The sequence below is a fragment of the Athene cunicularia genome, assembly GCF_003259725.1.
Source record: "Athene cunicularia isolate RWA chromosome 1 unlocalized genomic scaffold, athCun1 chr1_part1, whole genome shotgun sequence".
In the NCBI taxonomy this organism is placed as follows: Eukaryota; Metazoa; Chordata; class Aves; order Strigiformes; family Strigidae; genus Athene; species Athene cunicularia.
In genome coordinates this window covers 109,138,217-109,166,166 of record NW_020799091.1, presented here as the reverse complement: position 1 = coordinate 109,166,166, position 27,950 = coordinate 109,138,217, and positions in this window count along the sequence as shown.

Sequence of the window (27,950 nt, the reverse complement as noted above, 5' to 3'; positions counted from 1 at the left end):
ACTTTTTTTTTTTTTTCTTGCTGTTCCGGTTGGAAATCTCTTGCACCTGCAGGCAGATGTATTCACAAGTACAAGGCAGTTCTTTCCCTGACATGTGCTGAACCTGAAGGATGTATAATGAAATGCCTTAGTATTCTGCTTTTGACAGAGAGTCGCTAGGAGTAACCTTCAAAAGGTGCAAACATGTAACTCACTGGTATTACATGGCTCCCCTGGGACCATGCTGCGGAGTACGGAGATTGCAACAGAGCTCTGGAAGCTCTTTTAGTTCAAACTGCAGCTTTGTAGCATCTTAGTTCTGGAGCCCCACAGCCCGTACCCCAGCTAGCCTCATAGTTACCCTGTAAACCAGATGGGATATAGCCTAAATATTACACTGCACAAAGCTCTGCTGTGGTATTTGCTGCTTTCTTTCTACGCTCAGAAAAATTCAGTGTCAACTAAAAATGACACTCACTGAGACTCAATGTCTTCATATTGAAAGCTCTGCATTTTCTCATAGGGCTGACAGGCAGAACTCTTCCACAGACCAAAGCCTCGACCTGAACAGTCATCAGTGGGTTCATACTTTGCTGAGGACATGGCTACATCCTGTAAACTATTTTGTGCTAATGCCTGTAGGAGTCTGGAAAAGTTCACTCCAGTTATATGACACAAAAATGATTATGTTACAGTTCCTTATTTGTCTTGTCCTAAAACCATCAAGATTTGACCTTGTAAAATGCATTTATAATTTCCTACAGATTCCCTAGATTACATAGGTCAGGAGGATGATTTTGATAATGTAACATTCTACTTGTGTAAGATCAATTTTTTCATTACAATAGTTATTTTAGGAGGATAGGTTTATTTACTTTGTGTATCTAAGCGTATCTATTTTTAGGATAGTGTACAAATGCTTTAATCCATTTGCTTTTGGAATGCAAACTTACTGAACATATTTAATTTATTTAAGAAGCTACAGTTGTGCAGGCACTGGTCTACTGAATGGAAACAGATGGAATCAACAGATTTCATATAACTGGCAATATATGACTTGCTGATTCAAAGTCAATTAACACATAAAGGCAAATCCTTCAAGTTTTCAAAAATTTACTTACATCTTACTGATTAAGTCCTTGGGAGCTGACATGGTGTTGTGAGACAAGTACAAAATTGATACCTCACCTATAGCTTACATTACCAAATATGGTATTTTCAGTACCACAAGCTAAGCATTGTGTGTGGTCACTAGTGGTGTCCCCCAAGGCTCAGTTTTGGGGCCACTCCTGTTTAACATCGTTATTGATGATCTGGAACAGGGGATCGAGTGCACCCTCAGTCAGTTTGCAGATGACACCCAGTTGGGTGGGAGTGTTGATCTGCTCGAGGGCAGGGAGGCTCTGCAGAGAGACCTGGACAGGCTGGAGCCATGGGCTGAGCCCAACTGGGGGAGTTTCCATAAGGCCAAATGCCGGGGGCTGCCCTTGGGCCACAACAACCCCCAGCAGTGCTACAGGCTTGGGGAGGAGTGGCTGGAGAGCTGCCAGTCAGAGAGGGACCTGGAGGTGCTGATTGACAGCCGGCTGAACAGGAGCCAGCAGTGTGCCCAGGGGGCCAAGAAGGCCAATGGCATCCTGGCTTGTGTCAGCAATAGCGTGGCCAGCAGGGACAGGGAAGGGATCTGACCCCTGTACTCGGCACTGCTGAGGCCGCCCCTCGATTCCTGTGTTCAGTTTTGGGCCCCTCACTCCAAAAAGGACATTGAATGACTCGAGCATGTCCAGAGAAGGGCAACGGAGCTGGTGCAGGGTCTGGAGCACAGGTCGTACGGGGAGCTGCTGAGGGAACTGGGGGTGTTTAGTCTGGAGAAGAGGAGGCTGAGGGGAGACCTCATCGCCCTCTACAGCTCCCTGAAAGGAGGCTGCAGAGAGCTGGGGATGAGCCTCTTTAACCAAGTAATAAGCAATAGGACAAGAGGGAATGGCCTCAGGGTAGTTTTAGACTGGATATTAGGAAGTATTTCTTTACACAAAAGGTTGTTGGGCATTGGAATGGGCTGCCCAGTGAGGTGGTGGAGTCCCCATCCCTGAGGTGTTTAAGAGTCGGGTTGACATAGCGCTGAGGGATGTGGTGTAGTTGGGAACTGTCAGTGCTAGGTTAACGGTTGGACTAGGTGATCTTCAAGGTCTTTTCCAACCTTGATGATTCTGTGATTCTGTGAAAACACCTTTGCTTAATACCTCAGATATAAGGAAAAATATTTTGGGACATATGTTTTCTTCCTTATGAGATAAATTACAGCATTACTAATTATTAATTAAGTAAAATTGAGCCATGGGACATGTCCGCCTAGAGCAATGGGCACACACAATACAGATGCTTGAGGTAACACCAGTGTCCTGGTGTACTGAACTCAGCTGTTCAACATTGCTTGATAGCTTAACTGTGACTTTTGGACTCTGGAGATCTGAACAAGTAGCTTCACACAACTGTGTAGTGCTCTGTGTGGCTACTGCTGTACCCCATGCTATGACAGACACTTTCACTAGAGTACCTGAGAGACAAAATTTTAGTTATAACTTTGAAGAACATTAAAATTTACTTCAGAAATATTCAGTCACATAGCATAAACTATAATATGTATGTATAACTATAATAAAATGTGCAATAGAGTACAAGAACAGGTTTTCATTTAGATGTATGCCAATCTAAGATCTAGAATAAAAAGTGAGAGGTAAAATCTGAGAAGAAAATTTTTCTGGGAAACCCCATGATTCAGAGTATAGCTGTGGAAGACAGCCAGTGAAAGCTTATTTCAAATGTATGCACAGAAAAAAAAAAAAAAAAAAAAAAAAAAAGGAAAATCACAGAAATAACATTTCCAAATGCAGAATTAGGAGTTTCAGCACTGCCTACGTTTTGAAGAACAAAGGAGTCACAAGGAGATTTACACAAAGGCCAGGATGTCCTTAGGGAAATCTCAGCGGAGGAAAACCATGGCACTTGGTATTGAAGCTTATTCTGCATATTAAATGAGGTCATGAAAAAGCAATTTTGCCAGTGATCAAAGCCTCTCTGGAGAACTCAAGAAAAAGCATCAAAATGAGGGAGTAGAGCTACTGACCAGACTAACTAAAATGTTAATAAAAATACTTTACTGTTTCACAGTAGAGGTCCAGTGTTCTGTAGGTGAAAACTAAAGAAAATTCCTAAGAATAGTTGACCAGGAGCACTTTTTCTTTGTAGAAATGACTGTGCAGAAGTTTCCAACTACCCACAATCTTTAAACACAGAAGATACCACTACTGAAAGAACCCAGTCCTCACTGGCACAGTCACTCAGAAATTGTGTACTATCAAAAATAAAATTTTTAAAAATCCATCAACTCAGTATCTTCTATTTAGTTGTATAAAGGTGTATTTATATTTATACATCTCTGTATATGTGTGTAAGTGCACATATGTGTGTGTACATATATATGAATACATTTCTTGAAAATCAGATTTAAAAGTCTACTGAACTGGTTACATAAAGACAAATACAGCCTCAAGCAGATCTGAAGTGTAGGTGTACACAATCAATGTTTCAGGACAGTGAAGGCATACCCCATGTAAAAAGAAAATTCAAAGTATGTAGGACAGCAGAAGATAAGACTAAGAATGAAAGCATGGCCATACTGCAGAACAGAATTTATATCAATATGGGTGTTTTTTAATAAGTTAATGCGACAAAGTCCTAGAATGTGTAATTCAAGTTTTCAAATACAATTAGAATTTTGATAAATATTCAGCACATACCAAAAAAAATCTGAGGTTGTGACTCTTTTTGTCAACTGATAAGTTATCATTTAGAAAGACTGCAGATATCCTTTCTGTGGACTTGCAAATTTCTGTGACATGGCAAGTGATTTTCAGCTGTGATGAAGTTAAGCATACCTACCATTCTGAGGATAACAGAGATTTTTCTGCATGCTAATCATAAAATAGGAAGCTCTCTTTATTCTCTTTGACATTCGTTAAAATAAATAAATAAACCACTAAGTGTTCATTTTGAATCTTATTGTCATAAGGCTTTAGTTGAATTATGAAAAAATAGAGTGACTAATGAGACCAGATCTTAAGAAAAAAAAAAAATCATTGTTGCAGCATAAAGTATAGAAGCTGTAAGAAGGATCTTCTCATAGCCTTCACTCTTTCTGTGGAATTGTTCATTATTCCCATTTTACAAAGAAATTGAAACAAAAAGGCCATAACATCTTTCAGAACAGACTTAAGAGACACTAAGCAGTAAACTGGATGAATACTGCATTTAGCAGACAACTTCTCTAGCAGTCTTCTGAACAGTTATAACAAAGTTTTCTCTTGCTCTTTCAGAGTGGAAAACTGGAAGACTCCTATGTAGCCAGGACCAGAAAGAAGAGGATAAAAAGGGAATGAAGTCATAAAGATAAGTTGGGACAGCATCTAAACAGCACAGTGTGATCTGGAGCAGATTTGGCTGCCTTGCAGTAAACAGCAGCTTCCTTCCAGAGATTTCCACATAGCTGAGCAGGATGGCTCTGCAGATGAGGTCACTCTAGATAGAACATGAATTGCAGAGTGAAGCAAATATCCAAGCCCCCCAGCGTTTACTTATTCTGATTGCATTTGTGTCCTAGTCTAGATATTCAAGATCAAATCACTGACACCGCATGCATGTGAACTTACCGTTATTAACAAGTGATGTGTGTTCAATACCAGCCAGTGATGGCACTGTTCTGGGAGAAACAGATTTCAATAGTATTGAGTATAATTACATTCTGATTGACACAGGAGGCAGCAATTTCTCCTACCAGAAACTAGTTACCTATGGCTGTATCCTATAGAGACATCCATGGTGGAAGAGCTCATTTTTGACAGTGTTTCATGTCTTCCGATTGAGAGCAGGACACATGCAGTTTTCAAATAATCCTAGCAACATGCAATATGTGTGCTCCTTATAAGAACTCCTACAGAAGCAACATCCTTTTGGATCCCTAAAGTTGTTTTATTTATGAATTGTTTGCACTCATGCAGATTTAGAAGCTGGAAAAAGTAGGTAAGTGATAGACACTACATTAATGGTATTGGATGTAGTTTTAAATAGGAAAACATTATATCCAAAATACTGCAAAACTATCTTTGTTTACTTCTTGCAGTAGGAAAATTAATAAAATCTACATTTTTAGTAGGGTTTTGTTGTTTTTTTTTTAATATCTTAGATCACAGCATGATGAGAAATCTAAAATTACTCTTTAATAATAATCTAATAGGAGGGATAGAAGCTTAGAAATCTGAACAATAGCAAGCAAGCCATGACTAGTTCCAGAATAGGTACCATGTCATCATAACGGTCTGAATTATGTTTAATTTGGTCGTGCTTTCTTTCCCTCAATTTTATTTTTGTCAAAATAACAATAACAGTCTACTGCCTACAAAGTTGCTCTGTTTAACACATAACATGCTTGGCTTGGGGTCCATTAACAGACCACAACTTGTGAGCTTCCAGTATCAAGCATATGATGATGAGTGTACACCTCCTACCGCCAAACTGGAATATAAGAGAGGGAAGGAGAGGATAGAATGTCCTAGAGATATCCAATTTAGCCCAGGAAAGTTATTTAGTTATTATTAATAGTTCTGTTATGGATTTCCTGAGAAATGAACTACATCTGTGTCGACAGATATTAGAGAATAAAGAAAAAGAGAAATTTGGTGTCAGTTTCCAGTCTGAAGATTAAATCAAGCAAGGTTTTCATGACTTGCAAAATAATTTTCTCCCTCCATGTTCTCACTTGTATTTCCCATAGATAAAACAAAATCAAGCATACCATTCATGTCCTCTGCTTTCACAAACAAAATATCAGGTGACAAAGCCGAATGTTGTATTTTATTACACGTGAAAGATTCATCTTGCTAATGACACTTGATAACAACTGAACAAGTTAGTAATTAAGTTTTGCCATCTTGCTGAATGTGCCATGGGAACTGATTTTGAAGTTCTAGTTTTACACCAAATTATGTTATAGATGTATTAAGCTCTTGGAGCCAGTGTTTTCGGTCTGGCATTTTTGTTCTTTCTTCAGAGCATAAGTGTATTTACTTGAATGGTTTAACATAATTGCATCCTGTATGAATAATATCAGACTACGTTCACACTTTTGTAGCTCTTCACATCTTCTTAATTAATTGAATAAAAAAAGTAGAGATATTCTTCCATAGTAAATACCCCAATACATTGATGTTCTTAATAGTAGAGAAATCACATATTCTTTTTAATATCATAGTTCCCTTACTTTAAAGAACATCAGTTTAGACATTTTGACCACAAGTGATTATCTAGTTAGTGCACTGTATACAAAAGCTAACAAAAAGCATTTATTATGTTTCCCACATTTAAAAAAAAAAAAAAAAAAGCGCATAATTTTCAAAACCAGATAATTCGTATATTCAAAGTTCTGCCAAAGCTGTGAGACAATCAGTTAAAAGAGGCAGATTAAATAAATTGTGCAGCTGTTGTTGTTGGACCAAAAATTCCTTTTTCCCACATGAATGGCTTTATCACAAACTCTGGAGATGTTTATCTCTCTCTGACAATCCTGGATCTTTTCTACTTCATCCAACAAGAGAATCTCCCAATCACTAAACAAAGGAATAATTTCTTTCTATAAAAATGTTTTCTAAAAAATGGAACAGCATCAAAAGGAAAGATAAAGGATGGGATTTGTCCTAATAGCCTGACCATTAAAAGACTTTATGAGATAAGTGGATTCAAGACACCTCAAGTAGGGGACAAAACTGAACCAAGGTATTCCAGACCCAAGATGAGCAAATTAAAGAAAATTCATAAATCCTTTTGCCTGCATTTTATGTCAAAGTTGCAAATAACATTAAAATAGTTGCCCTCAAAACCAAAAGCAATCTTTGAAATTAATGTATAGAAAACCCCACCATTTTAATTTAGTGATAATCTCAACTGATTTTTTTTTTCCTATACTATTTGGAAAGCTGTCCTCTTTCCCAAGGGCTAGATCCACAGTTTAAGAATAATACTACAGTGTCACTCTGTGATGTCCTCCATGACGAATGAATATAGCACTGCAGGAAAAAGGTTTTCAGCTTTGCTGTGTGAATTCTAGACATATTTAACTGTAAATAATATTAAATAAAATTTAACTGTAAAATCTTAATGTTAAAATGATACTTGTTTTAGGTATATGAACCTCCCCTTCTGAAGATACACTTACAATCCAGAGTTAAGCAAACGGCCACACTGCACCTGTTCTACAGTTGAATGTTCAGTTCTATTACTGTAGCAGCACTTTAATGTAGGTTATTTTTTCTGATGTTACAAGTTAGTATGTACATAATTACATACATGAGCTTGCAGATATGTTTTTGTTAGCTCTGTTGATTATTTTTATGTCAGGATAACTCACCTTGACAGTCACAGGTACTGGAAGGAGAGCACTAAGAGACGGTATGATCACAGTGCAGTCTACATTGCAAAAGTTACTTTTTTATAGCTACTAAGTTCTGCTTAGGCAAGACAAATGTTCTTAATAGCAGCCCTAATGATGACACCTGGTGTCTTATTAAACAACTGCAGTAAATATTAACTCTTCGGGCCTTTTTAATGAGTGTATAAATGTGATTAATATCTCCAGTTAATTAATTTATGCAAAACATAATGTATTTGTTTATTCATAAGCTTTGGCTATTGTATTTATATCTTTCTTCTATAATTATGAATAACTGCACAGATTCAGGACAATCTTTGGTTTGTATTAAATCATGACATGAGTCTACAGTGGAACAAAAATCAGGAGATACGATATCATGGAACAGATCAGATACTTTACAGACTAACACCTGACATTGACATCTCCATGAATGGGAGTTGAGGGTTTATAATACCCTTTCAGACACAAAATGTAATCTGCAGTTATATTCTGTCATTTTGCTTCAGCTTTCAGGAGATTATCACATAAGGTTTATCATTCTTCTTGCAGACATGTTATCTGCAAGTTAGTGTGGCTTTTTCAACAGCCTATCTGTGGTAGGTAACAAAATTATTTACCAGTCTGCTGTCACAGGGCATGGAAGTAAAAGGACAGACCTATGCAGAGTATCAGTGTTCATTTCCCACATGAGGAATGGTCTTTGAAACAGAGAGACAGGGTGATGAATGTTATTAAGGAGTACAATTCAGCAGGTTGCTGTAGTAGAGTACTTATCCTCCACAGCTGTGAGTGACGGTGTCCTCCATGTTGGCAAACATTTATTGCAGACTTAGCATGACCCAGGACCAGCAGGAAAAGTTTATTCTGCTGTTTCTCCACAACAGTTGTGATAAATTGTTCTCTTATCTGAAAAGAAACTGAACTTTTCTGAATCTTACCTACATTCAGCCCACAGCTACCTGCACTACTTGTAATTCATTCCCTCTTCATCTCCTTTCTTCACAGTTTTTAGATAAACAATCGTGTTAAGACCACTGAAGAAAGACTCTTAAAAAAAATATCACATCATTAAGACTATTCAGGTATTCATGAAGTACTGAAATATGGATAATGACTTGAACGTGTCAGTAAAATGATCATCTGTCCCCAATTAATATTGATGTATTGCAGTTGTGAAGGCTTTTAATGATCGCATTACTAGGAAATTATTGCTGCTCATATAATTTGTCCTTATAATCATGTATTTATCATAGATACAAAAGACAAGTTCCCCAAGAGGACTATTAAAGCCCATATTCTGCTGATGCTTAATTGGTAGAGAAGACAGTCTTTACACTTATGTGGAAACAACCGTCTTTTTATCAACACCAGTGTCTCTTTTTAATTACAGTATATATATGCTACACATACTGTATGTTTTATGGGCATGGGCTGTAACAACATTTCTGAAAAATATCTGTGTGGGGTGGAATAGATAACCAGTTAGGCAAGAATTAGCCTGAATAACTTTCAGAAATTGTCTACGGAGAGGACAGTGATGAACTAAAAATATTAATAGTTTTTCTAAGCCTACCTTAGGGACTGCCTCTATATGAGGTTATTCAATTACACAATACTTCTGTAACTCATGGCTGCAGGAATTGGATCCCCAAATAATGGCACAGGTATCTGAATGGTGTGTTCAATACACTAGATAGATTTCAGACCACTGAATTTTATAGGCTTAAAGATAAAATGAGGGCACCATGGCTAATCACTAAATCTTACTCTGCAAAATGAGTTCCCTTGTCTGATATAATTGCCTGACTGTCTCCATAAACAGATTACAACTGAATGTTGTATCTTCCATCTAGTTCTATCTGTAAATTGATAATATACATGGTCACTTGGTACACTTTTTATTATGATTAAAAAACCTGGAGTCCTGAAAGTATGCTTTATTTGTAATTTAGAGAGTTATCTGATGGATCCATTTCCCCTGCAAATTACAGAATATGTCAGACTTGAGGCCTCCTAAATATGACACTGCTAGGGTAGGCATAGCCATCAATCTCAGAGGGTATTTTGCTTATAAGGACTACAGTGTCACATGCAGCTAGAAAACAAGAACTTTGAATTTTGAATACATTTTTGCCGCTGCCCTTTTCTTTTGTTTGACTAATGCAAGAAAAAGTTACTGGTTAAATTCTTCTCAGACTGGCCTAGTGATATTGATAGTTGCTCTAATTATTAAAATTTACATGAAGAGAATGTGGTTCTCTACTGATCTTTCTAATTCTAAAATTTCCCTTGGATGCATGCTCACTGTGATTCACTTAGATCATTTCGCACAGAGGAGGGAGCAAATGCCATGAGTGCAAACCTGAAAAGTGGATTAAGGCTGCTGTTTGTTGAGAGATATACACACACACAAGGGAGGTGGGGAGAGAAACTTGGCAGGCCTCAACGACATCTTGGGATGTTCCTCTTTAGCGTGTCGCAGTGGGTTAACATCATGGCTGCTCCAGCCTAGAGAGCCAGGAGAAGATGCCTGTTCTCACTGCTCTGCCTGGGGTTACTGGCAGGTGCCCATAGTCAGCAGTTGACAGAAATTGGCCCCATATGAACAAGCAGTAACAACTAGTCTCCAGTTCTGCTTTATTAGTTATGTATGACAAGCCAAATGATAGTCTCTGTATCTACCTACTCCCTACCTCTGACATTATTGCCCAGACAGTGCTGTATAATGAGATGATATGTATCTCTCTCCGCAAGGTCTCTCATGAAATCACCAACTCTCCCTTAACCCTCATAAAGATCGTTTGGAAGATTGACTGCATCTTTTTTGCCTTGGGTTCTGTGCTTTTATTATACAATGCTCAACTTTTTTTTTTTTTTTAATATAGTTCTTTATTATAAAAAATACTTTTTTATTATTATGTTTTTCCTTGGGGATGTTTTCTGTGTTTACTTCTAATTGTGTGTCTAGATTCCCCCAGGGAACTCAAGTGGGCTCTCTTATACATGTGTCTAGCTTTATAAACTAGGATTACAGGTCTGTTCTGTGTTGTACTTCTATCTAAGGTAAGTTATTTATATGCAAGTTTTTACACACATACAGAATACTTGCTAACTAACTTCATTTTCTCTCCCTCAAAAGTTGTTTTGTGTTTTTACTTTCAGAATAATAAAATATATCTGCCCTGACAGAAATTGCAATCTTCCTTTGTAAAAGAATCAAAATGACTGATGGTCTAGTAAACCCCAGTGAAATCACTTAAAGCTCAGCAGAAACCTAGCCCAAGTCACTGCAATTATCATTCTAAGCAATATAAGCAAAATGTTTCCATGATGCCTAAAGTTGGAGAATAGATTTTTACCTTCCAAGTGGAAGTGTGAAAATATTCCTAACTATATTAAAGTATGTTTCGTTGAATAAAATCAGTAAGTGGACCGATATATTTTCTTCTTTCTTTTTTTTTTCCCCTCTCTCAAAAGAAACCAAACCCAAAAATGAAACAAAACAAAACAAAAAACTATCAAAAAAAACCCCAAACAAACAGCCCTGTACTGAAAACATATCTCCTTTGACTAAAAATGAAACTTCTCATCCTCGGGCAGTTTTTTAAAAAGTGAATAAAACAAAGACTAGAGTCACAAAGGAAGGAAAACCAATGTGGCATTACATTACTGTCCAGCATAGGACAATCAGAATGTTTGTTCCACTAGACTGATTTTAATTTTGAAGATATGAAACCAAAAGTGTCATTCTTAGACATACCAAAAGCATGTTCTTACCTTCTAGTCACACCATATCCTAGGTCAGCAGCTCTCAACCTTTCCTGCTGACATAATAATTCAACATAAATAGTTAAAATCCCAGGTGAGGATCTCAGTTACAAGGTTACCGAGTCATGCTAACCTATTTGCTCATGGGTTCAATTAACACATGGGTATATTGGGTATTATGACCCATCTCCAGCAGGAAATGTTTCAGCTGTCCTAATTCTAAATACTGTGAAATCTGTTTCTTATCATACTTATCTGAGGGCAAGAGATCTTGGGTCAAATCCCTGATCTGAATAAGATATTGCTTGTCTCCCCTTGCATGGGCTTTTTCAGAGACTTACTGCTGTTGCACAGTCTGAGGTGAAGCTTCCCTATTGCTTCTTGTTGGAGATGGAAAATATGTTTAGTATGCATTGAGCTAGAGAGGAAGCTTGCGGATGACTCGAGACAATGGCTGGTACACACTCTATGCATATTAGCTTGCAAGAGTCTAATCTTCCTTCTTGGAAAGGTAAAATCAGAAGAGTAACAACAATAAAGAAATGAGACAGTTTTCCACTCCATTAGGTAGTATCTCATTCTCATGGGACCTATAGATTTGTATGACTTCAGGCAATTGCTATTTAAACTATGAATTTCACAAGATGTTTTTTAATGTGTCAGGAAATACAGTGCTGGGATACTTATTCAAATCCTAACTTTCCTGTAGGTCATAATATATGTCTTACCACTATATTCAGAAATTTCTTCCAAGAGGTGAAAGATCAGCTAGATAGCCCAGATGTTATAAATCTTTCTGACTTTTTCTCTGATGTACCAAAGGAGTCTTCATTCATCAGATAGAAAAGTGGAGATTGTGTAAAGGTGGGTGTGAGGACAGTCCTCACCTTGGTGTCCATAATATATCTGTTCACCTGGAAGGGGTACCATGTGTGGAGGAGGCTGTGGCAGCTTCATGAGGCCTGAGAAGAGTACCTCAAATGCACTTGGGTGAGCTGATGTTTGCAGCAGAACCATCAGGAAGGAGGAGAGGAAGAGGTATTCATTCACTCTCAGCTGTACCTGTACTTGGGAGTTGTGTCTATAATTGCAGTTTCCCTGTCCTTCCTCCTTCACACAGGCCTGGAATATATGGTCTGATCAATTATTATGTCACATTTCATGAAAATTGTGTTTCTTCCTTTTATTTTCTTTATTTTTCTCTCCTGTTCATCTCTTCCTAGGTGTTGCATGTCTATTCTCATAGGCCTAAGAAAATAATATAGTCATCTCTTGTTTCCCCTGTGGCATAGCAATGCGGGGATCTGAGTTCTACTGATCTCAGAACTAAAGACATCACTATGCTTCTTGAGTCAGGTAGGTCACTAACTAGATTTTATATCACAGAATAATAAACAGAGAATAAAACAGTAGTGAGAAATGTTTTTTCATCTGTTTGCATGGCTGAAGACACAGGTTGACACCACCTTAAGTGCAGAATTGAACTGAGCTGCAAATTTTGAATTCATAGCCTCACTTCTAGAGTCCAGGATACACTACATAAAAAGTTTTTGCATTTCCCTATGTCTTAGAACCTTTCTGTTTTCCTGATGTGTCTGTAATGGCTAAATAGATTTTAACAACTTTAAGAAGGCAAATGGGTAAAATGATGTAAGGTGGGTTTTTTTTTGGAAAAAAATGGGAAAAAATCTCCTATAGCTGTACTTACAAGTTGCATGCCAGTTTCAGCTAGATATGATTTAAGGCAGCCAAGTTATAAACCCTGAAAAATAGGGTTTATAATGGAAACAACTGACCCTGAACTTCAGTGTCATGTGCACAATGCTATAGTAGCTGCTACTTGACACTCACTTTCCATCTCTCACTTCAACAACAAAAAAATAAAAATGCTACTCAGTTATTACCTAATAGGTTAGGTTGCCCATGCAGGGGCGTTCAGTTCCTCCTCTTCCTTTGTTGCATAATCTGCCTCTTAAGATTCAGTGATCAGAAAGATTTAAGCCTGACTTTACTCCTTCTAAAGTCAAGGCGGTTGCTTTGCAGGTTGTCAATTTGCACATAAAGTTTTGTGCGCTTGGAAGACTTTTAGAGGTTTGGCCAGCATTAACCAATTTGTTTCCCAGACCTTTTTCAACACTTCCTCAGTAAGAAAGGACTGTATAAAGAAATATTGTATCAGTATTACTCAATATCACATTTGGGTAAGAGCCAGGATGCTTGTGGGAAACAATAATCTCCAGAAGCATTTGCCTAGCTGGAATAACCTGGGAAAAAAAACCCCTATGATTGTCTGTACCTCTTTTCCAGCTCTTTAGTTATGGGCAGCCATCTAAGAATCAGGGACTGCTCTCTTTTTGTCACATCAACAACGTGACAGCTTTCCCGGAGGGAATCATTAAGAACCAAGCCACTTCATCCCTTTCACTGCCAAAATAAAAGCAGTTTCCCAACTGATCTGCTCCCTCTCCTGTCTTTGGTCTTCAGTGTCACATCTAGGGGAAGTTCTGGGCAAAGTGTTCCCTAATGAAATTTCTGCTGCAGCTTGCAAGGAAGGAAGAGTGGGTAGTCCTCAGTCTGAAAGAACAAACCTGAATTTTCCAGTAGACACACAGTCAAAGCATATGGACCTCCAAAACGGGTGGTCTCTTTGAAAGGATACACAGTAGGAACAAAGTGGGATGCTGCAGAAAAGACAAATAATGGGTGGAAATTAATATAGAGACTGTGTAGATGGGATTGATCTAGATTAGGAAACAGAGCTGATTGCTGGAGAGAGATGAGCAAACAGGTGAGTGCCCAAGTGTCCACAGGCCTTCTTTTCTCTTAAATCAGTGTATCTCCCATCAACTAATTGCTAATAATTTCAGGAGGCTCAGAGCCTGAAAAGGTAAATATGATGTGCATCACCGCCACCCTTCAGCAGAGTATTCACACTTGTCGTGGTTTGAACTCCGATAGTAGCCAGTCACCATGTGGCCAGACGTTTACTTCCCCACCCTCACCCCCCCTCCCCGGCAAAATAACCTGTGAGACAGCGTGTGTCTGCCTATATACTGTACTATATACTATATACTATATACTATATACTATATATATGATATGCAATACTCAAGTGACCAACCCGGGCCCAGCCCTCCATCTGTGCTGCCTCTCAGCCCAAGGAAAGTTAACTCTATTCTGGCCAAAACCAGGATACTTGTTCACAGTAAGGTCAATAGTAAATTCAAATTGAGTTTAAAGAAAATGCACTAGCATGGATGAGGGGAAATACTCTTTTGTCAAACAATCTTCACCTCTGATTTGGTAAAAAAGGTATTTGGAAGTTTTTATATTTTAAGAAGCAGTCATCATCTGAAAATAATATTAAGGTGGTCTAAATTACTGCTTTAACCTTACAGCAAAGGAGCCATTAATTGGGCCCGGAGGAACCCAGAAATTCATTGAGAGCGCTAAAAATCTAAATGTCTTAAGACTGCTTTCCAAGAAACATGATTTTCAGCTTTTTCTCTTCATACCTATCACCCCAAAAAGGTATCTCTATGCTGGACAGGTAGGTGAGAAATATTTTTATTCAAATTGTGGCTATAAGCAAAAAAACCTTACAAGTTTTCTTTCCTGTGAAACAAAACCTTTGGGATAGAGTGTAAAAAAAACCAAAACAAAACAAAACAAACCTCTAAAACGTTTTCACTTTCAATGGGACAAACTACAGCTGGACTAGAAATGTTAGTTATTTGCCAAATACAGCCATGTCAAGCATGTGGAATACCACCACCCCGTTAGAATTTAACAGAACATGAGCTTTTTAAGAACCCAGCAGCTTTCAGACTTCTGAGAGAGTCACAGCAGGTCATGCCTACAAAAGCTATTGCCTGATACAGTTACTGGCTTCAGCTGATTCACGCCGTTCTATTATCAACAGGATCCTATGAGCAGAAAACGTGGAGAGCATATATTGCATATGATTGTTTGTTGATTATTTAAGAAACCAAACCACAAATATTTTAATGAACTAGGTATTTTGTCCTTAGCTTTTTGTAAAAAAAAAAGTACTTGTCTAGGAATCTGCATAATGTATTGTTACTAGGTATACCAAAGATACTGAAAGTTTCAAAAAGGAAAAATGCAAGCCTGTATTAAGCCTGTTTCAGAACAGAAGACAAAAATAAAGGCTCAAGATTGGCTTTTAAAATTTGAGAGTAATCTGTAGCTCTGTGTACCTACAGAAGATCTGTTTTTAATCAGGAAGGCAAGGTAAATTTCCTTTTCCCAACTGATATTAGAAAGAGCTCCGTTATCTCCACATATTTATATACAAATGCTGAAAATCTGGTAGCCTCTATAGTTTTGAAAGTGTACGTGTACTCTTCATGTCTGGTTTATCATTTTTCACATGAAGTCAATATCTGACCCAAAGGACACTGAATGGTGGAAAAGAAAAAGGAAAAGAGCACATCCCTCAGCACAAACAGCCTAACTTTTAACATTCATTTCCAGTGCACCCCTGAAAAAAGAAAGAGCCATTAAATGTTCCTTCCTGTAAAGCAGATGAATTAATAGCAGTTACATTTAAATGCTGCTTACATTGTTTAACAGGCAGTCTTTTATAATGTCAAGTTAATGAGAATGCCAATCAAGGAGGAATACTGTATGTTAAAATATGCAAATGAGATGTTAGCATAGTGAGGTTGCTGTCATCTTTAAATCATGCGACATGGTGCCAATTTGTGAGAACTTTCTCTGGAAATGGCCAGATTTCAATGAAAAAGACAAACTTATGTGATTACTAAATTCACAGTGTTTGTCACTTCCATGACAGCTGAGGGAAGAAAGCAAAGCCAGAACATGCTCAAGCATAACTTTATTTAGTGTAATCTGAACAATAAGCACAGTTCATGACATCTTGAAAAGAATGTGATTGCAATCGAGTGATAATTAAATTTGAAAAAGATAACCAGTGATCTCTGAAAGCCATGAATTACAGAAATAGCTTATAACTCTACTTTTATAGGTACATTTTTTTTGTATTTCAGGAGCTGATTTTTATTTTTTTTTTTAAACTGAGTACTGAGTGGAAGTGGAAGCAGTATAGTCAGCATCTGCAGAAAGGAGTCAGGAAAATCCCCTAAATTTAACAAAGTTGGGGCTCATGTGGAGCTTTGGGGTTTTCGGAGGTTGTGCAAACAGTTTAAACTAGAAAATTCTTTCTCCAGGCACTCCATAGAGATATTTATAGTACTGTCGTATAATAATTAACTGTCAAAATTATCTAAGTTTACCCTGGTGAAGAGTAATTGGGATGCCTCATCTGCATCCTCCTACACTGAACCTATGTATTTTAATTTAAAGATCTAGTCCGGGTTATTTGGCGGGGGGGGAGCAGAAGAGGGTTCTTTTGTGGGTGAAGGGAAGTGTGTGACTACTCTGAAGACTGTGGCTTTAGGGTCTACAGAAAAATAACCTTTTGGTCCAAAGGGCCTGACATATATCAGCTGTAAAGCTGCCTTTACCCAAAAGTTCAAGACTTGTGAGGTTCTGGTTTACATCTTCAGAACACTGGTATCCAAAGGGTATGTGTGACATACTATACAGCAATTTTTACTTGGCCTGACCTGATAAATTTATTTGGAAAATATTTTACATTCCAGGAAATTCAAATTTACTTATCTGACTTGGGGAGTTTATCTGAGTGTTTGTTATATTCTGGATTAAAAAATCAAAAGTTACTGCCTTTCCTGAATTTTCACCTTGAAAATGTTTCTGTCCCTGAACTGCTTACAGATGTTTAAGGGGAATCATTTAATGACACCTGAGTTCAGCACCATTCATGTTCTAATACATACCAAAAAATATCCTGATGACTGCCTCATTACCTTAAAAAGTTTCATTATTACAAAAATTATTCTTTTAATATGGCCTCAAATGAAAGATGTCTAAGGCATATCCATGTACACATTGAATACATTTCATTTTTTGGACATAAATTTTAATTTAACAGCATTATACCATTCCCTGCTTCAGCTGTACATTGCTCTCCTATGCGTCCTTTTTTAACATAAGAGGAATTTTAGGAGTAATTCAGTTTTCTTACAATATTGATGAAGATGACTGCTAAATCCCTCAATGAATTCCTTTCTTTCCCTGTGGGGGAGAATAAAAGACACTTATTATATATTTTAAGTTTTGTTTACGTTTTTGGTCTCATCAAAGTGGAAAAGAAGGTTTCTTCTGTGCCTTAAAAAAAAAAAAAAAAAAAAAAAAAAAAAAAAAAGTGTCAGTAAAATAAAACATGGGAAGAATTGTAATGGCTGCAGGCCACTTCTGTAAAAAATGTGTCTTCAGAATTTTCTTTTTCTTAACACAGTCCAAAATTCAGTTTTTAAGACAATGCTGAGTATATTTTATCAACCCTTTCATTATCTGTGAGTACAACCTGAGGTAATTTAGGTTCTTGCCTCTTTCTTCATTGTATTGGGGAGGCTTTGAAATGATGAAACTTTATAACTTTAAAGTTACAACTTTACCATCACATTTTAGTGGGGCAGTGTTTTGGGTTTTGTGGGGTTTTTTTAATACTGAAAGTAAGCAAAGCTTAGTCCAAGCTGCAGTCTTTCAAAAATCACTAGAGAATTTGCTGAATAAATGCACAATTATGAGAGAGTCTGAAAGACTGAACCTCTCTCCTTGTGCTGCCACCCACGGCAACACCGAAAAGTGACTGGTAGCGCTTGACTTGCTTCCTCTCTCCTTTGCCCCTGACTGAATGGAAACTCTCTCCAGGCCACTGCAGCTTCTTGTCTTTACAGCTGTCAAGCCCCTCACCCAGCTCCTTCATATGTTCAAGTGAGATATATTTCCTGGACACTGGGCGTCTGACTGATTGCCTGCTCTGAAAGACTAAAAGCGAATTATTCCCATGGGCCAAACTGGCTGCAGTAAAGCTTTTTCGTCTTCAAAACATTAGGAGGCCCCGCTGAACTAAAGAGAACCAAAGTTTAGCATCTTGACATTGAAATGAAATGTAGGATGTGGCACACTTCGAGTGCAGATAAAAATTGCAGATCCCTAGACGTAAAAAAAAAAAAACAAACAAACCAAACAACTCAGGAGATTACTTAGTAGACATGTTGCTTTCAAAGGGAGGTCTCCCACATTATTGTCTGAACGGTGACCTGGGACAGCTTGAATGGATGATGCCTGGCTATAGGTAATTTCTCTCGTGCCTGTAGAAGTCCCTGTTAAATGACCAGTGAGTGAGATGATGATTTTATAGTAATCTCATCATGTGTCAAATTAATACAGTCATATCTTAAAACTCATTCCCTTATTTGTCTTCTATCCAGATCTGTTTCATGAGCAATCCAAATCCTGTTTCAAATGCTGTAAGAATCTGATTGCCAGTGGGTTTTTTCCTGCCAATGAAACTGTTCATTTCCATAAGTCAGCAGCGACTTGGAAACCCACAGAGGACATCACAGAATTAATTTGCAACATCCTTTCTGGTGTAAAATCTATTTTATGTTAGCTATTTTGATTTTATCTTAACATAGCATTAATTTATCCTCTTTTGTTGTTGTTGATGGTGGGTTTTCTGATATTTGTTTGGTTTTTATTGTTGTTTCTAAGATTATTTGAGGGAAGATCTTGCTTATGCTGTATGTATCCTTGTTAGGAAATAGATTTTTAAGAGTAAAATTTTCTAGTAGTCAAGAAAGTGAGATTCTAGATTCTTCTTTTTCTTCAAGAAATGGATTACATGGGAGGTGAAAGGTTCTAATTAAACTTTCTTCCATTAGCACTGAAATAAGACAGAGGTTCAGAGACTGTATTTGATTTTTAACAGAGCTAGACTTGAAAACTGTATTGGTTTGAGAATTTAAACTCTTGGCCTCAACTGGCTTGGGAAGCTATAAACTTTGGATAAAACTTTGCTGGGTTTTGGATAAATTCTTGGCAGCCAAAGCCATGAGAAAGAAGTCAGAGGTATTCTTATCTACAGTGTTCCTAAGCATTTACTTAACATTTAATTCACAGGTATAGTGAATTTAAAATTCACCAGGCAACTGAGAAATATATGCGTTACTACTCACTTGAAAAATCCATATTTGTGAGGAATTGCCACATTTTCTAGCAAAGATGGAATTTAAAGAATTTGTTGTTAAAAGTTTATTGAAGTCATTTTAAAAAGAGATGGGGTTAAAAGACACCACGAGGTTTTGTACCCTTTAGATGAACGGAGGTTCTATCTTTTTAATAGAAGGTGACGCTAATGTCTCATCCAGTTTTAAAAAATTTCCACCTTTCTATTTAGCATGACTTACATCTTTTTTTCAATATTTTTAAATTTATTTATTTCCAATCAAGTAGATGATTTGTTGTAGTGGCAACGGTATCAGCTGGAAATGAATGAGGTAAAAGATATTAGAAAGATATTGCTGTCAGCTGAAAATATCACCAAGTTTGGAGTGAGTTTTCTGTACACACTGCAGAGTAATTGCCAGGATACCATAAAGGATTGACTTCAGAGCAACAAAAGTCAGCCTCTCTATTCTGAGCTTTGCTAGAGGTGTGTGGAGATTATGGGCCACTGTGGCAGTATTCCTCAGAGTTAAAAACTGGGCTCAGCCACACCAAAATCCCATGGACAGCTCCCCAGCAAGGACTTTAGGTACAGGTGAGTTTCCCAGTATCCAGGCATGAATGATTTAATGACTTTTTGGGTCACGAGTTGTTTCTTTGTACTGAACACAAAGCCCTGGATGGACTTCTATAAATTCATGCTTTTTTAAAAAAACAAAAAACCAACACATATCAATAAACTTTGGCATTGCAAAGTTCCTTGGTAAGGATTTTTCCTGGTTATATTAATGGTGGATAAGTTTTGGGAAGAGAATTTCAATGGTAAGACTACAAGGAAGATTCAGGGAAGTATTTTTTGTAAAATTTAATTAGTTTCATCAGAAAGGGACGGTATCTGAAGAATATGATGTAGGTTCAAAGGCAGGATATATGGAAAGAAAAAATCCTTTGAGTTGGAATAGGATACCACAAGCTTGACAGTATTAAGAGGCATTTGGATAATACCCTTAATAGCATGCTTTAATATTTAGCGAGCCTTGAATTGGTCAGACAGCTGGACTACATGATCACTGTACGTCCCTTCCAACTCAAACAGCCTATTCTATTATTCCATTCCATTCCATTCCATTCCATTCCATTCCATTCCATTCCATTCCATTCCATTCCATTCTATTCCATTCCATAAGACCATAAACACAGGAAGATGACAATTCTACTTTTGATGCTGATGGAGTATTGCGGGCACAATATTCTTTTCATTACTTCATTTAGCCAAGAAAAAGTTTTCCTGTCTGCTTCAGAACAGTAAGAAACATGACAGATCCCCAGTGTCCAGGAGAAGTTGTGACAGCCCTTTACCAGTACCTGCTGACCTGCAGGTTAACTGGGTTAACAGCTACAGAGCTCTTCACTATCACAATGCTGAAACAATACCCATGTGTCTGGAAGTTCTCAGTCTTCCTAAACTAGTTGGAATGATTTGAAGTTGACATTATCAAGGATGGGGATATTGTCTTATGCCACATGGGAGTGAAATCACTAAATCGTTAATATGTACAATCCAGAGGATGGAGATAGTCAGTAGTTAAAGGTCAGATATGTGTTATATACTGATCATTTATTTATATCTATATGTAATTGGTGTTTTCTCAGAATCTTCTCAAACCTTTTTAATTCTAAAATGGTATTTTAAGAGTTTAGTATTTTATCTTGTTCAGAAACTGTTATTTAACAGATCATCGCTTGCCTAATATTTCAGTTTGCAAACTACTTTCCAGTTATTTTCAATTATCTTTGAAATAATCAAGGTCAGGATAACAGATAAAAGAGAGAATTTCAGTGGTATTAAACCTACAAATGATGACTCTGAAAGGGGAAAAAATGGTAGCATAGCCCTTTTTTCTTTAATTTCCATCACGGTGTAAAAAAAATAAAAATAAATACTTTTGAGCCCATTGGGCATTTAAATATTAAGCTAATGGTAGACTGTTATGGGAAAAGAAAAGTATGCCTACAGTCTTGTTCTTAATGCCACAGTCTACAGTGGATAGACACAATCTGTGATTGATTAGTAAAGTAAATATATATATTCTTTAAATAAGACATGACGCTTCAGCAAAATTAAGACAATTTCTAAAATAAAAGCTGAGGACTTGAATCTGATTCAAGCAATCACAACCACAGCAGAGGAAAGGAGGAGAGACTTCATTCTACTGACAGTTTTTGGAAGCTTTCTGTCTCTGGAGCACATGGGAAGGCAGAATGAATTTGCAGCATCCACAGAACAGATGGACAGTCTGTGATTCAACTTGAATTAGACAAGTATTAGCTTTCAGGGAAATCCAGGTAGTCTCTTCTTCATGATTTTCTAGTTTTCTCTTTGGGTGGGGTTTTGGCCTTTTTATTGTTTCACAGAAGCTATAATTGGCATTTTTTTCATAAGATGTTTTGAAATGCAGTACTTTTCTCTAATTCTACCTATATGAATTCAATGGAAAGATTTTCTTTGCATTTTCTGCAAGCAGAATCAGGAACTATACGTGCTTGGGAAAGTATGGGACCATCTCATAATTTCCACTTGTATTTCTGTTATGTGCATGGATACAATTCTAAGACAGTCCTTTTGAGAAATACAAATTTAGAGTGATAATAATTAAGACTATGCTTTCCCAATGCTTCTTTCTCTGTTATCTTCTTCAACTTTTCTCCTAGTTATACTTAGGAAGCCTCTAGCAATACAAAATAAATATAGAATTTAATGGTAATAAACCTGTCTTTGGAGCAGCCTTTTTAGTAGAAAGACCCTCCACTCTGCACAGCAGCTATTGAGAGGAGCCAAGGACTTTCACAAATGATGGTCAGATAGCTAGAGTTTATTCTCTTGGTGTCACTTCCTCTAATTTGAGCAGTCTGCATACCTTCTCAATAGGAGCTGTGTATAGACATAGATAAAACCACCTGCCAGGGTTAAGTAAAGGAAAATCAAATTCAGAACTGAGAAAATACTAGATTTCGGTTTTCCCATGCAAACTTGCATTAAGTCATTTGGGTGAGCCGCAGGAGGCAATTTTTAATTAGATGACTAACTTGTGTATTTTTCCCTGAGGTTCCCTACTTCTGTACACAAGACGAACCTGTGCTGGTGATTAGGGTAGTATGTATGGTGAAGCTGTGGTCTGGTTCCTGACTAACAAGAGAATAATAGACTTACGACTCTTGGCTGCCATTCCAGGTGCTGGATGAAAGTGTCCTGTAGTGTACACATATTCTGCTTACCTAGCCTTTTCTTACATCCATCCGCTCAACCTCATTTCAAGTTCTACTTTTTTTCTGTCTGATGTTCTTCCTTTGTTTCTCACATATTTCTGATGCCTTTTCTCAATCAACTGGCTGTAGTCTCAGGGTGTCAGTTGTCTACATCAAGAGGTTTCTTTCAGCATTGCAGACAACATATCTCACTTTCACCTGGTCTAGCTTCACTTTTTACAGTCTCTTATCTCCACAATCCTCGTCTCTCGCCAGATTTGCCTTCCCCTCTACTTCTTATTCCCCCTTCTAGTTCCACCTCTACTGAGGGACTTCTTCCTCACAACTGAAAAATCCCTAATATGCTTTTTTAATTTCTCACCCCATAAATGCTAGGCCATCACTGTCCCACTCGTCCTTTAATATCTTCCTCTCACCTTCTTTTCAGAAACCCTACAGCCTTTTCTGTGCTCATTTCCAGTGAATTACTATTTTCCTTTTCCATGAACTATCTACCTCCTCTCTATTTTTCTTTTTATTAATCCTGCAGTCACTACTGTGCCTGCAACAAGGAAAGCAACACTCAAAGGACAGAAGATACAAATGGGAACCTAAAACTTTGTCTTCCATAACTCACAACACACTTGACTGTCCCAGAAAAATGACAATTTGCACAATGAAACTCTGTATGAGACAGTGGAAAGCACTTGCTCTTCTGCATCACCATTCTGCACTTTTTATGATACTAATATCATGGAAAGTAAAACTTGTGCAATTTTTGTACAGAGAAAGAAGAATGTGGGTGTTGAAACCTGCTACACTACACCTGCTGATCCATCCTGTGTTTAATTTTATTTCTATTCATGTTCTCCTTGCCAGTGGGGAAGGCTAAATAATGTCAATGTCTTCTCAGTCATCCTTATCACAAATGATCATTCTGTGTGGCCTGTGTTAATCATTCTCACCAGTCTCCATCTCTCACTATTAGATTAATAGTTGCCAATTATGCATAGTCTCCACTGCACAGCTATTGTTTACACATTCTCTAATTCTCTTCATTAGACCGGTGAATGGGCATAATTATAAGTTAACCATCCATTTACTCAAGGACAGTGAGAAATATAGTACAGCAAGTGTTTGGTACCATTATAACATTTTGGACTAATTAAAAAGAAACTCAGACTTTACAGAGCCCCATCACATCCAGTAGGAACATTAATCTCTTGCTTGGCATGCGTGTTCAATGTGCAAGATCATTGCAGTATTAGAAACTGTAGACAGAACACAGAGAGAAGAGGTACCCAGTGTTGCCTTAATCCTTACCATTTGTCATTTTAATGGGACAAAAATATGAATGATAACAACTTTGGGTTTTAGCACTTAATAGCTAAGACAGATAATGAGTAGAGGCAAGGTGCTCAATCTTTCAGCATTTTTGAGAAAAGCTGGAGGCTAAAGGTGATAGAAAGGACACACAAGGGGCTCATTGTTTGTTAACTGAGATGAGCAGTGAGGAAACTTAATTACAGTTTAGCTAAAAATGTCAGTGAGTTTTAAGGAGCACTTCTTAAAATAATGAAAGATTGCATACCATTTTCTTTTGGGTTGTTTAACTAAATCACTGCAGTCATCTGCTCTATAATGTGACTCTCTTATAGGTGTCTAACTTTCTCTGTTTCTCCTTACTTAAGAAAGGAAAAATTTCATTATTCCTAAAAAGATGCAAGTGTGGCTTCTCAAAGACAGAGAATAAGCAGAGCTCTCTATTCTGTAAGAGAGGCCTTCATAAGGGATCTATTCCAAAAAATAGAAGCCAAAAATTTTGTTCAGTATCTCATTTATTCAAGACACAGTAACAACAAACATTTGGTTCATATTTCTCATTAGCAGATTTTTCTCAAATAAAAATAATGAGGCATATTGAACAATTAGTTAGAAAGTGGAAATCTCTCCATAATTACAATGAAAAATGTATTTACAAATAAGATAGCTTGCCCAGTCCAGGAAAAAGGATGAATACTTTGTAACTAATTATTTTTCTTCTGAAGCTCTCAATCATAATGCACTTGAAAATGAAACAGCATGTAATAATCCTTTTACAAAGTGGGAAGCGGATTAACTTTTTCTGTTAATTATTAAATGAATATTTTTTAAAAGTCATCCCTGTTTTATATTTAAGGGAAATCTCAATCTATTAACCTTACATTCTGTGCAGTTTCTATTATTTAAAGAGTTTCAACTACCTTCTCTCATTTCCTATTCAAATGAAAACAGTGGCCCATATGCTTCCCCAGTAAGCCAACTTCATTGCTGAGCTTTTGTGTGATGTGATTCCTGGGAGGCTCTGCAGAACAGACACTAAATCTGGAGGTTTTAGTTACTGGTAATTTTAGCAGCAACTTGTGCATGATGTAGAAGGATCATGATGCAGTGGACAAAACATATGGAAAAATGTTGTCAGGGAATCACTATTCCAGAGAAATTAATGGCATTCAGATACAAGTTAACTATCCCTACAGATAGGGTCACATAGAGAGAGCTGCCAGCTGTGTGACTGAGACCAAAAATATGCATATCTGATCAATTGTTTCTGGAATTTCTGCTGTTATAGACTGTATTAGACACATTCATTGGTAGCTCAAACACAACTTGTTTCTACTATGCCTCATTACTCTGCATATACAGACTTAAAGTTTTTACTTCTGTAGAACTTTGTCTTTTAGTGCGATAGTTTCCATGACTGCAAACATTACACTTGGCAGTTCTCAGGAAATGCAAAACTTTGAATGATTCATTGAAGCTAGATGACTTTGGAGGTGAATGAGAAATACAAATAAAATATCAAAGAAATAAAATGGCTAGGATATCTTCTGTGCCATCTATAGTGATTAAAATCTTGTCTGCACCAAGTGGTTCACTATTTCTTCTGTGATCTATGGTCTAGACTTCCATTTAGAAGAGAAAATCCACAAAGATGGATCTCCAGCAAGTCTCAGCCTGAAGAAGACTACTTTTATTGACAAAATCAAGGATAGATGCAGGATACAGGAAAAATGTCACAACAGAAAAAAAAGCACTAAGACTACTGATGTTTGTTTTGACATTACAGTAGAACACAATAATAGATTCATACTGGTAGAGTTATCTAATGCTAAACACACATGACATGATCAACAAAAGAATGCTTCATTCTATGATAAAATCTGGGACTGGTCTGAAGACATATGCAGAAAGATCTGTTGGAGGCAAATGGCTCAAAAGACATGGAAACAAAATATCCCATAGGTTAATTTCTAATTCAAGTAACAATGAGTACTGACCGATCAAAGGTGCTGTTTCGGGTAGAATTGTGAGTTAAGTAGGTAGTATTACTTCTGATGAGATTTTTGCAAAGTAATATTTTAGGGTATGTAACATATGTTACAATATTTTGATAAATACTTTGTTACACTTTACAGTTAATTTGGATTAGCAGAAACTCAGATGTCTTGCAGCTGAATAAGGACGGCATTTGAAAGAGGAATGTAGTCTTGACAATAAATCCAGGCCTTCTGTTTTGAAATTACAAGAAATGCTGTAATTATCTAAAAAATGCCTTGTGGGTTTTTAGGATTTCTCCCTGAAATTATGCATTCCATTCAAGCACTTCCAGTGAAAATCTATATCAAGATATTACAGCTACAAACTCCATTTAAATGTTATTTGGGCCAACAAGATCCACAGGGTTAATTAAGAAAGCATTATATAGTCCACTATTGAGGAATGGGCTAATGACTCCAGACCATAGGGGACAGAACCAGTTACACAAATATAGGACCTGAGAGGATGGTTTAATGGGAACAGCAATAAAGTGAGAGCAGAAAAATTTTACTACCCACTGACGGTCAATAGCTTTCTTAACACAACATCTGTGACAGCTTGGATGGCTGTGATCATCAGCAGTCACCCTGAGTTAAAAATCTGGCTGAATAAGAGTCCCAGAAATCTTTTTCCTCTAAGGCAAATAAGTCACTCTCAACTCCTCTCCATGAGAAACTGACACTATTTTGTAAAAATTGTTGAATCACATCATTCAGTTCAAATTATCCTTTGCAGAGGGATTGGAGTCAATGAAACTATGCTGATTTCATAACCTGAGTATCTGGTCTACTAATTCAACCCCTGGACTGGAAGCAGGCTTTAAGTCTATTCATAGAGCTTAAACAGTTGATGTTGAATTTCAAGAGCATAATTTCAGATTTTTTTTTTTTTAATTGTGTGTGTAAAGCATTGGCATTTGAAAACAGAAGACTTAACTTTGATGTAAAATGAACAGGCAGTAATTTCACATGAATTGACATTTTGACAATATTGACAATTATGACAATATGACACTAAGCCTGAGAAATATTGAAAATATGTTTTAATCTGAAATAATTACAATCATTGGCTTTTTATTCCAGTAAGACCTGAAATTTATCAGGGTTATATTTTGTGCAGACACACAAGTTTGTAAGTCAAAAGAGAGAGCAAACATTACATTCATAGTAACAACACTAGTGATGGTACGCTCAGTATCTTTTAGCAATTTAAGAAGAAGGAATTGGATCAGATAAAAAGCAGTGAGCCATAATAAGAAAGCAAAGATAGTAATGCCTTTTGATGAAACAGAGATTGAAGAATCAAATATTCTATTCAGCATGAGCATCATCACTCTTTCTTTCCCATCAAGTACATACGGCAGAACTCAAATTATGTCAATCAATCACCCTTATCCTGTTTTGTTTTTCTAGTTCTTTTATTTTCAGTTAAAAGGATGCTGCTTCAGACATTATTACTATAACTGTGGTGCTAAGTAACATTTGTTTAGGCAAACTATCACTGGATATTCTCAAATGATTTCTCATCATCTAAGAGATCAATAAATATGTATATTTCTTTTTATATATTACTTGTATGTCCTCTTTAAATATCATATACAGATGCCAGAATTAAAATTTGTTCAATTTATACAGCGTAATTTTAGGAAACAAGAGAAATATTAAAATCAGTAGCATTATAGCTTGAGAGAAAATTATTCTGTCTCATTAGGTTATGCTAATTTATTAGAAAGGAAACAATTTCAGGAGCACTAAAATATGTGAGGACTGGTTTTCTGTGGATTCAAGGTCGTGCTCTCGAGGGTTCTTACCCATAAGAAAGTGAGCCTGGAGCTGAGCCTTTCTTTCACTAAGGGTAAAGATAGAGCCTCTTACCATTCTTTATCTGTTTATTTTTCTGGAACATAGTTTTACTATAAGGAATAACTATAGTTTTTTACATTTGCCACTTTATCAAATTTCTATTGCATTGATGTGTGAGGTACTGTAAGGAGAAGATCTCTATGCATGTTCACAGATGCACACAGATACATTTA